The 16,510-nt window shown below is 40.5% G+C and overlaps 1 protein-coding gene across 1 annotated transcript in view; it reads right to left on the bottom strand.

Moving 5' to 3' along the window:
- The window catches only part of ar (androgen receptor), a 305,542-nt gene that overhangs the window by 41,013 nt on the left and 248,019 nt on the right, over window positions 1-16,510 (bottom strand). The gene's annotated exons all lie outside the window — the stretch shown is intronic.

The following is a 16,510-nucleotide window of genomic DNA, read 5'->3' as shown; positions in this document are numbered from 1 at the left end:
TTATTTGAAGGACTACTGCATTTGACATAGGAGAGAACTCAGAAGTCACAGGATGTGTGAGACAAGAAAATGTATGATTGCATAACAATGGCAAAGAAAATTTAAAATAGATAATTGTGAAGGGCTGCACACAGGAATTAAAAACAAACAAGGAATGCACTCCATGGGCAGAATTTTGCCGTCAGCGAGCAGGGGGCGGGGCCCACTCGCCGACGGGTAAAATGACGCGGGATGATGTCAGGTGGAACCCCCGACGTCATCCCGCCCTATTTAAATTTTCAGGAAGACAGGGGCGCAGCAAAATCAGCTGCGGGCCCGCCGACCTGTCAATGGCCAATTGCGGCCATTGACAGATCATTTAAACAACTGAAGACCTGCACGTCCAACCTTAAGGTTGGCAGGCAGGCCAGGAGCCCCGGCGGCAAATAGAAAAAACATGAAACCTCATCCACCGGTGGGATGAGGTTTCATGCAGGTTTTTAAAAAGTTTAATAAAGTTATAGTGTAAATCATGCTTTAGTTATAATGCGCCTTGAGTGGTATACACATTTAAAAAAAATTCTTTTAAGGGATATGGGCTTTGCTGACAGGGCCAGCATTTATTGCCCATCCCTAGTTGCCCTTGGGAAGGTGGTGGTGAGCTGCTTTCTTGAATCGCTGCAATCCATGTGGCATAGGTATACCCATAGTGCTGTTAGGGAGGGAGTTCCAGGATTTTGAAGCAAAGGCAATATATTTCCTAGTCAGGATGGTGAGTGACTTGGAGGGGAACTTCCAGGTGTTGCCATCTACCTGCTGCCCTTGTCCTTCTAGATGGTAGTGGTTGTGGATTGGAAGGTGCTGTCTAAGGAGCTTTGGTGAATCCCTGCAGTGCATCTTGTAGATGGTACACATTGCTGCTACTGTGCGTTGGTGGTGGAGGGAGTGAATGTTTTTGGATGTGGTGCCAATCAAGTGGGCTGCTTTGTCCTGGACAGTGTCAAGCTCCTTAAGTGTTGTGGGGGCTGCACTCATCCAGGCAAGTGGGGAGTATTCCATCACACTCTTGACTTGTGCCTTTTTGATGGTGGATAGGCTTTGGGGAGTGAGGAGGTGAGTTACTTGTCGCAGGATTCTTAGTCTCTGACCCCCAAAATGTTGATAGCGGGGGATTCAGTGATGATGGTGCCATTGAACATAAAGGACTGATGGTTAGACTCTCTCTTTTTAGAGATGGTCATTACCTGGCACTTGTGTGGTGTGAATGTTACTTGCCACATGTCAGCCCAAGCCTGGATATTTTCCAGGTCTTGCTGCATTTGTACATGGACTGCTTCAGTATGTGAGGAGTCGCAAATGGTGCTGAACGTTGTGCAATCATCAGGGAACATCACCAATCCTGACCTTAAGATGGAAGGAAGGCCACTGTTGAAGCAGCTGAAGATGGTTGGGCTGAGGACACTACCCTGAGTAACTCCTGCAGTGATGTCCTGGAGTTGAGATGACTGACCTCCAATAACCACAACCATCTTCCTTTGTGCTAGATATGATTCCAACCAGCAGATAATTTCCCCCCTGATTCCCATTGACTCCAGTTTTGCTAGAGGTCCTTGGTGCCACTCTCGGTCAAACATGGCCTTGATGTCAAGGGCACTCAGTCTCACCTCACTTTGGGAGTTCAGCTTTTTGTTTAGTTGTTCATGGGATGTGGACACCGCTGGCTAGGCCAGCATTAAATGCTCATTCCTAATTGCCCATGTTCAGAGGGCACTTAAGAGTCAACCACATTGCTGTGGATCTGGAGTCACATGCAGTCTAGACCAGTGAAGGTAAGTACAGCAGATTTCTGGCATTAGTGAACCAGATGGGTCTTTACAACAATTGACAATGGTTTAATGGTCATCAGACTTTCAATTCCAGAATGTTTTATTGAATTCAAATTTCACCATCTGCTGTGGTGGGATTCAAATCCTGGTCCCCACAGCATTACCCTGGTCTCTAGAATACCAGCCCGGTGACAATACTACTATGCCATGGCTCTTTTGTCCATGTTTGAACCAAGGCTGTAATGAGGTCAGGATTTGAGTGGCCTTGGTGGAACCCTAAAGTGGACATCAGTGAGCAGGTTATTGCTAAGCAAGTACCACTTTATAGCACTGTTGTTAGCCCCTTCCATTACTTTACTGATGACCGAGAGTGGACTGATAGGGCAGTAACTGGCCGGGTTGGATTTATGTTTTTTGTGTAAAGGACATACCTGGGCAATTTTCTACATAGACTCACATAGCAACTCCCTCCCGACTATATACTGCTGGGTCTGTCCTGCTGATGGGAGAGGACATATCCAGGGATGGTGATGGTGGCGTCTGGGTCATTATCTGTAAGGTAATGTGGTTGATGAAACAGAAGGGAGCTGTTAAACAGTTGGAGTGAGTTCAGAAAAGAGTCCTGAAGCTGCTCCTTAATGTTAGAGAACTGAGAGGTTAGGAAGAAAGTGACGAGAATAGGCTTTTCAGCAAGGTTAGGAAGTACATGACAGGTACATGTATGGGGATATATAATTGTGAAGACAATGGAAAAAGTATATTTGGAACATTAATTTAGATTCAATTACAAGAGTAGAATTGCAGGACAAAGATTCAAACCAGTAAAGGAGAAAATTTAGCACTTATATCAGGATTCTGTTCTTCACACAGGTAGCAATCAATGTATGAAATAGATACATAGATAGAGTTGTGAAGGTGATAACTCTGGGTTCATTTAAGAAACAGCTAAACTGGGGAGGACTTTAGGATCCTTCAGGATGGGTGTATTATGGTGAACTGAATGGCCTTAGTTATCTGTAATTATCGTGTTATGCCCAATGCTGTTGGTGTCGACTTAGTCCAAGCAATATATAATGAACGTTATATTGAAAAATATTTATTTTAACTCTACAAAGACAAGTATTTAAGAGGATCTATATTATTGAATTAATATTCCAATCCTCCTCAGATTTGGAGTGATGCCAGAAGACAGCAGAACTGCAAAATTACACCTTTTTCCAAAAAAATTATAAGGATAAATCCAGCAACTACATGAGCCAGTTTAACTTCAGTGATGGGAAAGCTTTTAGAGACAATAATACAGGACAAAATCAACAGTCACTTGGACAAGTATGGAAAAATTAGGGAAAGGCAACACTGATTTGTCAAAAGCAAATCCTGTTTCACTAACCTGACTGAGTGTTTTGATGAGTTAACAGAGATGGTTGTTGGGGTAATGTTCTTGATGTACTGTATATGGACTTCCAAAAGGTGTTTGATAAAGTGCCATATAATAGACTTTCTTGGATTGAAAGAAGATATGCAGTGTGATTGCCCAGGAATTGGTAGGAGGACTGAGGGTACATCACCAGCTTTCTCTTCAATGCCCGCTCCCTTTCTCACCTCTGACCCACAGCTCACAACCCATTAAAACCCCTACCAGAGCACTAAACCCCCAATAAGAACACAAACCCCCAAAAATTAACCCCCTCGATAAAGCCACCGCCTCAGCACTAAATGAAATTACCAGACTCCCCAACACTCTTTGCGCTGACATCAGATTCCCAAAGTAACTGCTCTATGTGGAACTTGGTCGCAGCAGGAGACTAGCAGGAGGACAGTGGAAACACATTAGGGAGCATCCTTGAAGAGGTCAAACACCTGTAAGAAATGTGAAGTTGTTCAGTTTAGGAGGGAAAATTAGGACAGGTAATATAAAATGAAGGACGCAATTCTAAAGAGATACAAGGACGGAAGATCAGGGATACATGTGCACAAAATGTTGCAAGTGACAGGGCAATTTGAGAAAATGGTTAAAAAAGTATACAAATTAGGGTTTTATAAATCAAGGCATAAGAGTGAAGAAGCAAGGAAGTTATGGTGAACAGTTAGAAAACTCTGGTTTGGCCTCAACTGGAGTACTGTGTCCAATCCTAGGGTCCGCACTTTAAGAAGGAGGTGAAGGGTTTGGAGAGAGTGCAGTTTGGATTTGCGAGAATGATTCCAGGGATGAGGGACTTCAATTACATGGATAAATTGGAAAAGCTGGGATGGTTCCCCTTAGCAAAGAGAAGGCTGAGTGAAGATCTGATAAAAATGTTCAAAATCACCATTCTGTCTGTTCCACCCGACGGGATAGAGGTAAACTGGCTGGAACCTTGTGTCTCGCTGGTGGCAAGTTTGGGGGCCGTGAAGGTCATTTACTTAGGCGGGATGGTGGCGTATCAGAATCCCACTGCCTTCCCGTCTCCACCAGAATTAAGCTCTGGGCGGTTAGGCCCCTGGTCAACCTTCCTGAGGCCAAGTGTGCCCTTAAGTGGCCAACTGATGACCAAGGGTCTCATTCCACTGCCTCAGGCCTGTTGCCATGCGGTGTGCACAACAGATAAAACTGTGAAGCCAGCTGGTCACCTCTGGGGTGTGGGTTCCTCGATCAAAGGCACTCAGTGCCTGAGAGAGGGATTGGACATCGGGAGTAGTGGGTGGGAATGGCGGGGGGGGGGGGGGGGGGGGGGGGGGGGGGGGGGGGTTGCTGCTGCTGCGAGCCACCGCCACCCCTTCTGCTGAACCTTTACACCCCTCTCCCCACCCCATGAAACCAACACCACCCCCTCCCTCACCTGCTGACCTATGGCCTGGGTTGCTCCACAAGCTGCCTGACTGGTGTGTGTGTTGGCTGGCCTCCCTGGAAAGAGACAAGTCTCTTGTTGGTTCTCCAGCTGGCAGAGGAGACCCCAATACCTCAAAAAATATCCCGTCCATTGTTCCTGTTGGTGGAAAGATCAAGAACCAGAGGATATTGATTTAAGGTGATTGGCAAAAGAACCAACGTTGACATGAGGAAAAACTTTTTATATAGTGGGTGGTTATGATTTGGAATACCTGCAAATGTAATATTGTCAGTTACAATCAAGGCTTTCAAAGGGAATTGGATAGGCACCTGAAGACAAAAAAATTGCAAGGCTATGAGAAAAATGCAGGGGATTGGGACTAGTTGAGTTGCTCTTGCAGAGAACCGGAGGGACATGACAAGCCAAATGGCCTTTGTCTGTACTATAACTATTCTGTGGTCCCAATGTAATAACTGAATTCAGTATTTCTAAATTAGTATTTCTACTCTGCAAGGGTTGTTTATAAAATGCTGTTACGGAGTAGGAACTGTTGCTCTTTTTATGACCCTAAGAAAATGTTGCCAGCAAATATTGACAAAAGTAGAAAAATATCTAAAGAACATTTTGAATGCTGCTTAACAGTAAATTATAATTTAATAGGAACAGGATAAACTACTATGGAATTATTTTAGTTCTAAAATTTTTAAATTATTTTTTATTCAGATTATGATTTGGATAGTACTTTCTTCACATAGTGAAGATGTATTTAATTTGCAGCTTTTACTTCTTGTGAGAAAAACTTTTCTGCAAACAAAAGATATAAATGGTATTTTCATGATTCTTAAAACACAAGGTAAGTCTACATGCAGTACATTTTGTTCAAAGTAATTTTCAGAAAAAAAATTAAATTAGACTTTCATTACAGTCTGCTTCTTTTAATTTATTTCAGTGAATTGGTCTCAAGTTAACAAAAGATTAGGAAAAAAAAGAAAGGCTTGCATTTGTATAGTGTCTCATTACTCATACACAATCCAAAGTGCTTCAAAACAAATTGCACCTTGAAGTGTATTCACCATGTTATTTTAACAGGGAGAACTTTGTATAAGAAATACTTCCATTTCTTAGGTGTGGGCACTGAATGCTTGCCTGCATCCCGTGAATCAATTATAACAAAATTACACAGAAAAATTAGTAAACAGGGCAATGGGTCAGAAGTTGGGAATCTTCAAATCAACAAATTTGAGCTCCTTAATAAATATATCTCCATTTATTTAACAGCTGAATAGCACGTTCTTCTCTATAATCCTGGTGCTTTTATGTCCTTTTCTCCAGCAAACTCTTTTGACTACTACCACAGGCTTTTCATATCATACCTATTGAGCTTCAGGCTAACCTAACAAGGTCTGAAAAGAACCTGAATGTAAGAAGATCCATAGTTAAGAAAAAAAATTCTGGTCCTCCTTAACAGTTGATTAGCGTGTTTCATCCTTGCTATTTCGTACAGCATCAAAGGAAAGCATCAAACTTAAGGAAAACGCATATAACTGCGCAAAGATGAGTGGTCAGTCAGATGATTGGGCAGAATCTAAAGAACAGCAGAGAATGATTGAAAGGTTAATCAGGAGAAAGAAATTAGACTATGAGAGGAAGCTAGCTACAAATGTAAAAATGGATAACATGAGTTTCTAAGGTGTTTAAAAAGTAAAGTGAGTGTCAGTCCTCTAGAGAGTGACAATGGGGAGTTAACAGTAGATAATAAGGAAATGGCGGATGAAATGAACAAATATTTTGCTTCTGCCTTCACTGTAGAGGATACAAAAAACATTTCAGTAATAGCTGTAAATAAGAAGGTGCAAAGGAGAGAAGAACTTAGAGAAATTACAGGCATTAGGGAAGCAGTATTGAGCTGCGGGTTGACAAGTCTTGGGATCCTGATGGACTTCACCCTAGGGTCTTAAAAGAGATGGCTAATGAGGTAGTAGATGTATTGGTATTAATTTTCCAAAATTTGCTAGATTCTGGAAAGGTTCCATCAGACTGGAAAGTAGCAAATATAACCACTCTATTGAAGGAGGAAGGGAGGCAGAAAACAGGAAACTCTAGGTCAGTTGGCTTGATGTCTGTGATGGGGAAGGTACTAGAATCGATCGTTAAGAAGGATATAGCTGGCTACTTAGAAAACTCAAGGTAATTGGGAAGAGTCAACATGGCTTTGTGAAATGGAAATCATGTTTAATTAAAAACAGAAAATGCTGGAAAACCTCAGATCTAACAGCATCTGTGGAGGGAAAAATAGAATTAACGTTTTGAGTCCGTAATGACTCTGAGGAGTCATATGGAGCCTCAACTTTTTATGATTTATATCAATGACTTAGATGAGGGGTTTGACGGCATGGTAACTAAATTTGCAGATGACACAAAGGTAGGTAGGAAAGTATGTTGTGAAGAGGACATAAGGAGCTTGCAGACAGATATAGATAGGTTGAGTGGGTGGGCAAAAATCTGGCAGATGGAGTATAATGTGAGAAAATGTGAAGTTGTTCACTTTGGCAGGAAGAATAAAAAAGCAGGGTATTACTTAAATGGAGAATGATAGCAGAATTCCAAGGTGCAGTGGGATTTAGGTGTTCTCGTGCATGAGCCACAAAAAATTAGTATGCAGGTACAACAAGTAATTAAGGTGGCTAATGGAAGGCTATCCTTTATTACGAGAGGAATTGAACATAAAAAGTAAGGATATGATGCTTCAGTTATACAAGGCATTGGTAAGGCCACATCTTAAATATTGTGTACAGTTTTTGTCTTCTTATTTAAGGAAGGATGCAAATGTGCTGGAGGCGGTTCAGAGGAGATTTACTAGATTGATATCTGCATTGAGCAGATTGTCTTATGAGGAAAGGTTGGACAGAATGGACTTGTTTCCACAGGAGTTGAGAAGAGTGAGGGGTGACTTGATTGAAGTACATAAGATCATGAATGGTCTCGAGAAAGTGGACATGGAAAGGATGTTTCCTCTTGTGGGTGAGTCCAGAACTAGGATGCATGGTTTTAAAATTAGGGGTCACCCTTTTAGGACAGAGATGAGGAAAATTTTTTTCTTTCTAAGGGCCGTGTGACTTTGGAACCAGAAGGCAGAAGAGCCGAGGCTATTGATTATTTTTAAGGCGGAGGTAGATAGATCCTTGTTAGGTCAGCGAATCAAAGGTTATCAGGGATAGATGGGAATATGAAATTCAAAGCACAAACAGATTAGCCATGATCTTATTGAATGGCAGAGCAGGCTCAAGCGGCTGAATGGCCTACTTCTGCACCTATTTCGTATGTTTGAATGGATAAAAATAAACAAAGTGGAAATGATAATCCTGTAGATCACAGAAATAACACAGTATTATAAAGTTATAATTTTGAAGTTACTTTTGTCCTTTTAAAATGAAGGCTCTCCCGAACCTATATGCCAATCAATGTTGATTACACATTCATTGCTAATTTCCACATGAGAAATCACTATGGAAGAAGAGATAGTCTTATGAAGGGATGCCTGAGAGATGGGCTGAGCCTAGATGTTGGTATCTGCATAACTGTGTCTAAGATAGAAATAAAAATAGCTTGATTTCACGCAACATGAATGTCGGTGGAGGCTTCTCTTGCTGAAGAAAGCCGAAACAGCAGACTCAGTGACATCACTTAGGATATGTAAATGCCTGGCTAACCAAAGAGATATGACAGAATGTAAGAAATATAAGCAGGAGTAGAGCGTACGGCTCCTCGTGCTTGCTCCACTATTCAATACGATTATGGGTGATCTTTGGCCTCAACTTCACTTTCCTGCCCAATCCTGATATCCCTTGATTCTCTGAGAGAACAAAAATCTGTCTATCTCAATTATACTCAATGATGGAGCATCCACAGCCCTCTGGGACAGACAATTCCAAGGTTCACAACCCTCTGAGTGAAGAAACTTCTCATTTCAGTCCTAAATGATCAACATGATCCAATGTAACACACCTGTTTAAGAAAGATAAACCAGATTTCTATATAATGGTTAATTTTATATCACTAAGGGGAACACTAAGAATCCATCATTGAAATGTTGGTTTAATCAACCAACAGTCAGTACAGGTTTGACAAAGGCAAATCCTGTTAAGGACAGGATTACAGTAGGATTTCCAGAAGGCTTTTGGTAAGAAGTCTCTTGAAACTTATTCCAAAAATCCAGATATATATGAGTGAAACTTTAACAGCATAGATTCAAAATGTTTTGACAAGTTGGAAACAAAGGATAAGGGTCAATGTACATTGTTCCTTTTGGAGAGAGGTTGCAGATGCTGTACCTAGGAGGTGGCATTGTGTCCATATTTTTTTTCTCTCATACATGGACAAGGGCTGAATGAGTATGGTGTTTTTTTTTTAAACAAACAGTGGGTACTGTAAAAGACATAAGGACACAGACGGGTCAATGGAATAAATAGATCCAATTTGTAGATATAATTTCATGCCAAGAAGTGTAAGGTAATGTAACTGGGAGGAAAAACAGGAAAGAATTCAACTCAGTGGAAAGATTTTGAAGAACGTGGAAGAATAGAGAATCCTTATATATTATTTTCTGAAGGCGACAACGCTTGTAAATAATAAAGCTATAGAAAATGGCCAATTGCATAGTGGGTTTTATAAATTTCAGCATAGATTATAGGGGAAAGAGGTTACGATAAATTTCTGCAAGTGAATGAGCATTGCCACAGGTACAATTTTCCTTATGGGACAGATATTAAAGCCTTGAAGAGCATATTATATATATATATATATATATATATATATATATACACACACACATACGCATATAAATATAGACCAGCTGATACCAGGGGCAATATGTTCCCCCCTTTGGGGGTGATGTGCGGATACGGGCAAGCGGGTTCCTGATCGGCAGCATGCCACCATTTTACGTGGGCAGACCAATTAAGGCCCGCCCAGCGTGACATCCGCCAGGAAGTGCTATGTGCTCACTGTGCGGGCAGGTTGGTGGGGTGGGGGGTGGATTCCCTCAGCTGGGACTGCACTTTTTCACGCATGCACACAAAAGAGCGCACAGATCGCCCTGAGGCAAAGTGCTGCCTCAGGGAGATCGGCTCAGGTTTGAAACATTGAATAAAGATTAGAAAAAAATTTACTGACATGTCCCCTCATGTGCCACTGTCACATGAGCTGGGTCTTGCCAATTTCTTTTATTTAGACATTTAATACAAATTTTAATACCCTCATGAAACCTCATTTTGCCCGTGGATGAGATTTCATGCTTTTTTGGAAGCCCGCCTGGGATCCCAGCCTGCCCGCCAATCTTAAGGTTGGACGGCAGGTCCAATGATTGATTCAATTACTTTATTAATGGCTTTAAGTGGCCGTTGACAGGTTGGCGGGCGCGCAGCTGAGTTGGCTGCGCGCCCACCGACCTGAAAATGTAAATGACGCAGGGTGACATCGGGACGTCACTCCGTGTCATTTTACGCATCGGCGAGTGGGCCCCACCTCCCATTCGCCGACTGGAAGATGCAGCCCCAGGGATGAGGAAAATAGTTGTGACCAGAAACTTGACACGTTAAGCCTAACTGGAACTGATGAGGCTATTAGAGATTTAATAGAGATTTTTCAACTCATTAAAGAGTTATGACAGAGTAACAGGAAGAAGTATGAAAGACCAGCAAGTAAAAATTGTTGTAGAAAGAGGTTAGAAGAGCTTTCTTTATGCAGAGGGTTACTTGAGCATGAAATGTTTTGTTGCTGTGCGTCACTGAGGCAAAGAGTATGTAAACATATGAAGTGAAGGGAAATTCAACATTATCTTGATAGAGGACATGGGATCAATTTTAGACTGCACTAGCAATGAGCTATAAGCCTTGAATCGTTTAAGGACAATATTAACCTCTGTAACATTCTTTAATTGTTTAATCATTTCAGGTTTGACTTAAATGCAATATTCATCTCCACCACTATTCTACTCTTTATATCTATCCAATCCTGATCTGATCTAGGAAAACTAGTTGCAACTTCCATTTGCGTTTGTCTAAAATCTGTCTGAGATAGCTGTGCTCATTTAATCGTGGTCTCTTGAGAATCACCGATTTTAATCACTTCAGCATAGGGGGCTGTGCCTTCAACTGCCTAGCCATAAGCTCTTGAATTCCCTCATTACCGTATCTGCCTATCTACTTTGCTTTTCTCCTTTCAGACACTTCTTCAAATCTCCCTCTTTGACCAAGTGTCTGGTCATCTAATGTAATATCCTTACGTGGCTCAGTGTGATAACTTATTTTGTAATCCTCCTGTGAAGCACCTTGGGATGTTTTGCAAAGGCATCGATGAGCGCTTCAGCAACAGTTGGTCTGATGCAGGATTCAGATAGGCCAGATTACAGAGGTAGAAGTATTGCAGGTTTTATGATGGAGAGAATATGGGGTTACAAGTTCAGGTCAGGGTCAAGTAGAACACCAAGATAGCAAATAGTCTGATTCATATGGCACAGTGGCCAGAGAGTTGGAAGAATCTTTGTCAACAGCATAATGTGACATTTTATCAGGGCCATTTCAATGCTATGGCAAGGGTGGAAACTTGATAGGAGAAACTGTATGTAGAGTTGTAGGAAATATATGCATGGACTTGGGAGGAAACAGCAGGTTCAGGGCTGTGATGGGGGAAGCTGGCCTTGATCAGAAAGGGAATAAGGATGCAATAGGACAGGTGATCTGAATCTTACTGACAAAGGAATCCATGAGCTCCTTGCCTTTTGTTGGAGGTGAGGGCAAAGAGGGAAGGGAAAGCAGATTGTTTGTAGTAAAGGCAAACTAAGAACACCCTTTAAGCCAAAAAATAGGACACTTGATCAGTTAAGAGTATTTATTTTGCAGTATATAATCAGGTTTAGTGGCTCCAGAAATTCTGGCCTCTTAAAATTTACTGGTCGCTTCATTTGCATTTATATGAAAGCTTACCCTATGTTTGCAGTTAACTGCCATGAGTCCAGGGAGGGAAGGTGGGTCGGGGTAAAAGCAGATAGGTGGGTGATCAAAATAGGGAAAGAAACAATTGGGAAGGGTCTGGCAACAGTCCTCAGCACCGAAGTTGACTTGGGAGAACACCTCTGTGCCAAATGGCTCCATGCTCAGATGCATAATTTTTCTACAAAATGTACCTGTTTTGGTGGCCACCTCCAGCAGTCACTTTAAGGCCTGCTGGCTAGCTTGCATTTGAAACCACAAACGGGACTTCAAACTTTTAATAGGTAGCATATACGCCACTTTTTCTGCCTTTACCAGTGTGGCAGGTAGCACACTTCTGCTGTTTAAAGAGTTTGTGTACCGTATTACACACTTAGGCTTCTGTTCTGTGCTTGAAAAATGGCTGCAGTTCCATCAAATCTTTTGGTCGATGTATTTTGAGAACTTGGCAGTGCTTGAGGGTAAGCTTTAGGTCCTGTAAGGCTGATATTAGGCTGGTTCAGTTGGTTCCATTTGTAGAACACTTTGTGCTTTCTTTACAGTCAGGGAGCTTTTGCCACATGGCTCATGTGTCCATCTTGGATGCATGACTATATCTGGCTATGCCTGAAAGTTTTGGGATCTTAAAAAAGTCTGTTCATTGATTTATACACAGTACTGATGCTTTTTTCCTCCTTTTCTCTTTCTATAATTCTCACTCTGGTGATCCCAATCTGTCTCTTGGTTGTTTCATTACTGTGCTTAACGCTACTCTTTATGCTTCTCTATTATTCTCTTCTTACGTCCTCTTTGCGTGTGTCTCTCTCCCTCTTATTCTGTGGAGCTTCCTTTGTTATTCTAGTGATCTCTACCAATGCATTTTTTTTTTAATGATCTGTAGTGGTACCCTTTTCCCCCTGTGATTTCTCACGAAAAATATTACAGCTGTAGGCACTAGGACCAAAACTGAGAAAGGCCACAAAAGGGAGAATGGGGAGTGGCCTAAGGTGATAGCAAATGGCGGTAGATGGGGGACTTGTAAGAATGTGCTTGCCCTTTGTTTTCTATGCATATTGTCACCATATTGGGTTTAAACTGCTCCCTGTGGCACTGGAGCCTCACTGCAGCTTTTAATTTTGTGTGGGGAGGAAACATTGGAATAAGTGGAAGTTTGAATGGGAATGTTTTCCAATATGCTTTTGTGAATTATTTATATTTATTTCAAGAATATCTTTAGGGGTAACACAGGAATGTATATGACAGGGAAGAATGGTAAATCTGACGGGTCTCAAATTTCAAAAAATAATCCCTGTGGATATGAGAAATCCAGGTGGATGATAAACTATCATGGAGGTTGCATGCAAGAATTATATTTTTGTTGCAATTTGATTGTGCAGATATTTTTGTGTAGACATTTTTGGCAAGGGAGCAAGAAGGGTTGCAATAAAAACAGAAAATGCTGTAAAAACTCAGCAGGTCTGGCAGCATCTGTGGACAGAGAAACAGAGTTAACTTTTCAAGTCCGTATGACTTTTTTTCAGTCCTTCTTGCTTTTATTTTAGGGTTTATGCAATGTTATTGGCCAACCAAAGTATAAATTAAAGAACTGAAAATTATAAGAACATAAAGATCTAACTAGAAAATAAGATGATAATTGACAGAATTAATTAAAAAAAAATTCATGATGCACATTAATTATAACGAACAATACGACACAACGTTTTTCATTAGATAAACTCTATTTCTGGTAATTAACTGAATCTTCTAAACGAATGTCAACATGAAAAAATGCCTTGATATTACTAAGATAGTTCTACGGTTGGCAATGGTAAATTAAAAGTCATCTGCCAGTAGCATCATATCTGATTGCTATTATTTTCAGGTAGCTAGCGCCATTTATTCTGCACGTAAAACTGAATGTTCTCAAAGGTGTGATACTGATGGATGGTAGCAAGTAAATTTAATTTTACATTCAACATTTAGACAGTATTATTACGTTAGGTGTTGTCTTTTGTACTAGATGTTAACTAATGCTGCTGCTCAGCTAGATGGAAAAGACCCTGTGGCACAACTCAAAGGAAAACAGGGAACTCTTCTAGTCCCAGCCAATAGTCCTCCTTCAACCAACAATACCAAAAACAAATCAGATTATTCATCCATTTGCTGCTTGTGAGACCTCCCCCTGTGCAGACTGGCTGCCATGTTCACCTACATAACAGAGAACACAGTTCAAAAGTAATCCATTAATTTTGTTGTGTGCTGGCACGTCAAAAAGTGATATATAAATTCAAGTTCTTTGTTTCTTTAGGCCACTGCATCTCATACAGTGATTACATCCATTGGCAGAAGTTGATGCAGACATTCTGGTTCGGAAATTCTTTGGAACACGAGCCCAACAGTTAAGCCTGGATCATACCCAATGGTGCCCTCTAGTGTTGAAAACTGCCAGGGTTCGTCACATTTCAGGATCATGGCTTAGCCCTCAATTCCTCCTGTTTATCTGTAAACTTTGATTTTCTTTGTTTTATTGCTCTCAGTTTGCCATTTTTAGGACTGCCTTAGAAGCACATCATTGAATTGCTGGCGGTGTATTTAAAAGTGCGCTACTTGCAGCTGAGCTTAAACATAGGCTTTGCAGTTTTGCTATTTTTTTGTACACATGTCCTAAAAATAAATAACAATCTTTTTTTTTGAAGAGCCTTAGCGGATGCTAATTGAGCTTCATAACCTGAAAACTAAAATAGAAAACTGAAAGATAAACAAAGTATGATGAAGAAAGCTATATAATTAGAATTGCAGCAATTGTAGAAACTATGATGGACTATTTTTGTGCCCACAAACTGTGATAAGACTGAAGATTATCCCCAATTTAATATTGGGGAATGCAATGATTGGAAGACAAAATATAATCTTTCAGCTGGAGAAAAACAAACTGAAGTAATTGCGCTTGTTCTCTATATAAAAAAAATATACTTTTTATTCATTCACAGGATGTGGGCTTCGCTGGCTGGGCCAGCATTTATTGTCCATCCCTAGTTGCCCTTGAGAAGGTGGTGGTGAGCTGCCTTCTTGAACTGCTGCAGTCCATGTGGTGTAGGTACACCCACAGTGCTGTTAGGAAAGGAGTTCCAGGACTTTGACCCAGCGATAGCGAAGGAAAGGCGATATATTTCCAAGTCAGGTTGGTGAGTGACTTGGTGGGGAACTTCCAGATGGTGATGTTCCATGTGGTGGTGGGAACAGAGACCACATCTAACATCACTCATCTTAACTATCATGGCACTGCAGTGTTGATTTTTATGCATGTGCCCTAATAAAGAAAGTAATGAGCTTTTTTTCCTTCTAAAATGCCTTGGCTGATGCTTACAATTTGAGTCCTAGAAGAGAAACCTGAAAGGTAAATTGTGCTAATGAAAATTAATAATTATGGCAACTGTGAAGGACAGCTTATCATAATCTGAAAACTCTGGTAAGATGCAATGATAGGAAGACAAAATTCCACCTTTCAATTAGAGAAAAGAGACATGCATTTGCGCTTATGCTTGGTAGAAAAAGAGAATGATGATCACATGTATCATCATTCATCCCTAACTTCATGATGCCATTTCATATGGTTGTTAAAATACATTGTTCCCTTACAACAAATTAAGCTAGGCTTGTCCCTTTTAATGGCTGCAGATTGCAATAAAAAAGTCACATTCCAACCTATAGCATGGCTTTTCAGGAGTCAGGAGGCTTTTGAGCAGGTTTGATGTTGCAGCCTGTTATTTGCAATGAAGCTGTTCTGGGATGCTCCGTGCCATTAACGTCATTTCAAAGACCTAGCAGGGATGTGGAAGATAATACCAACTTAAAAAAAAATCTAGAATGATAGTATGAAGGGGGAAATCTGTGATTTGGTGCTTACTAATAAATGACAAATCATGGATTGCGTACTTGCAATCTTTCTGATTTGTTTCTTGTAAGCACCACTCCCTGCGAGGGTCACTGGATCATGAATGTCTTCTTTTTAAAAGAATTTGCCCTTCCTAGATTTCCATTCCCTTTAAGTCAATTTTGGTCTATATAATCACAATACACATTAGCTAGTTTTATAAATATGAGTTATGAAGCCATTTTTTGGCAGCTCATGACCATAAAATTAACAAAATGGCGTTCAAGCTCAGAAATATACTTGAGTACTATCCCAAGGGAAACTAACAAATTCATGATAAGTGATTAAGCAATTATATCAATATTGGAGCATGTCTCACGCAAGTTTTTAAATGCAGTTTTTATGCATGTCTTATTCAACCAAACAAACTGGAATTTGCGCAGTGGCCTTTCTGAGAAGCTGTCATTACTCCCACATTTTTTCCTTTTATTAAAAATTGCATACTGGCTGATATATTTAGAATAATTGCGCTTTTTCTTAGAAATTTTCATTTATTTCCAAAAGCAACAATAGATCTGGTCCTTGATGGACTTATATCCAATGGGGTGCACATATATTGGCAAATTGAAAGTATTACATGTAATGTAGAATACGAACTACTTCCCAACAGAAAATGTTCTGTCCATATCTCAGGTAAAAATGAACTGTGGATAAACAAGGCCAAAATGGCCTCTCCCCACCGTGTTACTTCACCCAATATTCCAAAGTGCTGGACAGATAGAAAGGGGAAAAAATATAGTTGCAAAGGTATATGGATGTATTTGCAAAGTGTACAACTCAATAGAGTCAAAAATGGCTTTTCATAATTGGTGCATGTTAAACAATAAATACTACATTTTAAACAGTTTATCATTTTAATGACAAAGATTAACATGAACAAAACATAATACCAGTAATAACACAGTATTAAACAGAAGTAAAATCCACACAGAATTCCCCAGGATAATAGTTAAATTGGCACACATATTTGCATAATTTGTAGACATTTGACAG

Source organism: Carcharodon carcharias, chromosome 9 (genome assembly GCF_017639515.1).
Source record: "Carcharodon carcharias isolate sCarCar2 chromosome 9, sCarCar2.pri, whole genome shotgun sequence".
In the NCBI taxonomy this organism is placed as follows: Eukaryota; Metazoa; Chordata; class Chondrichthyes; order Lamniformes; family Lamnidae; genus Carcharodon; species Carcharodon carcharias.
Note: the sequence above shows the minus strand (reverse complement) of the source record. Positions and strands in the feature narration are given on the sequence as shown.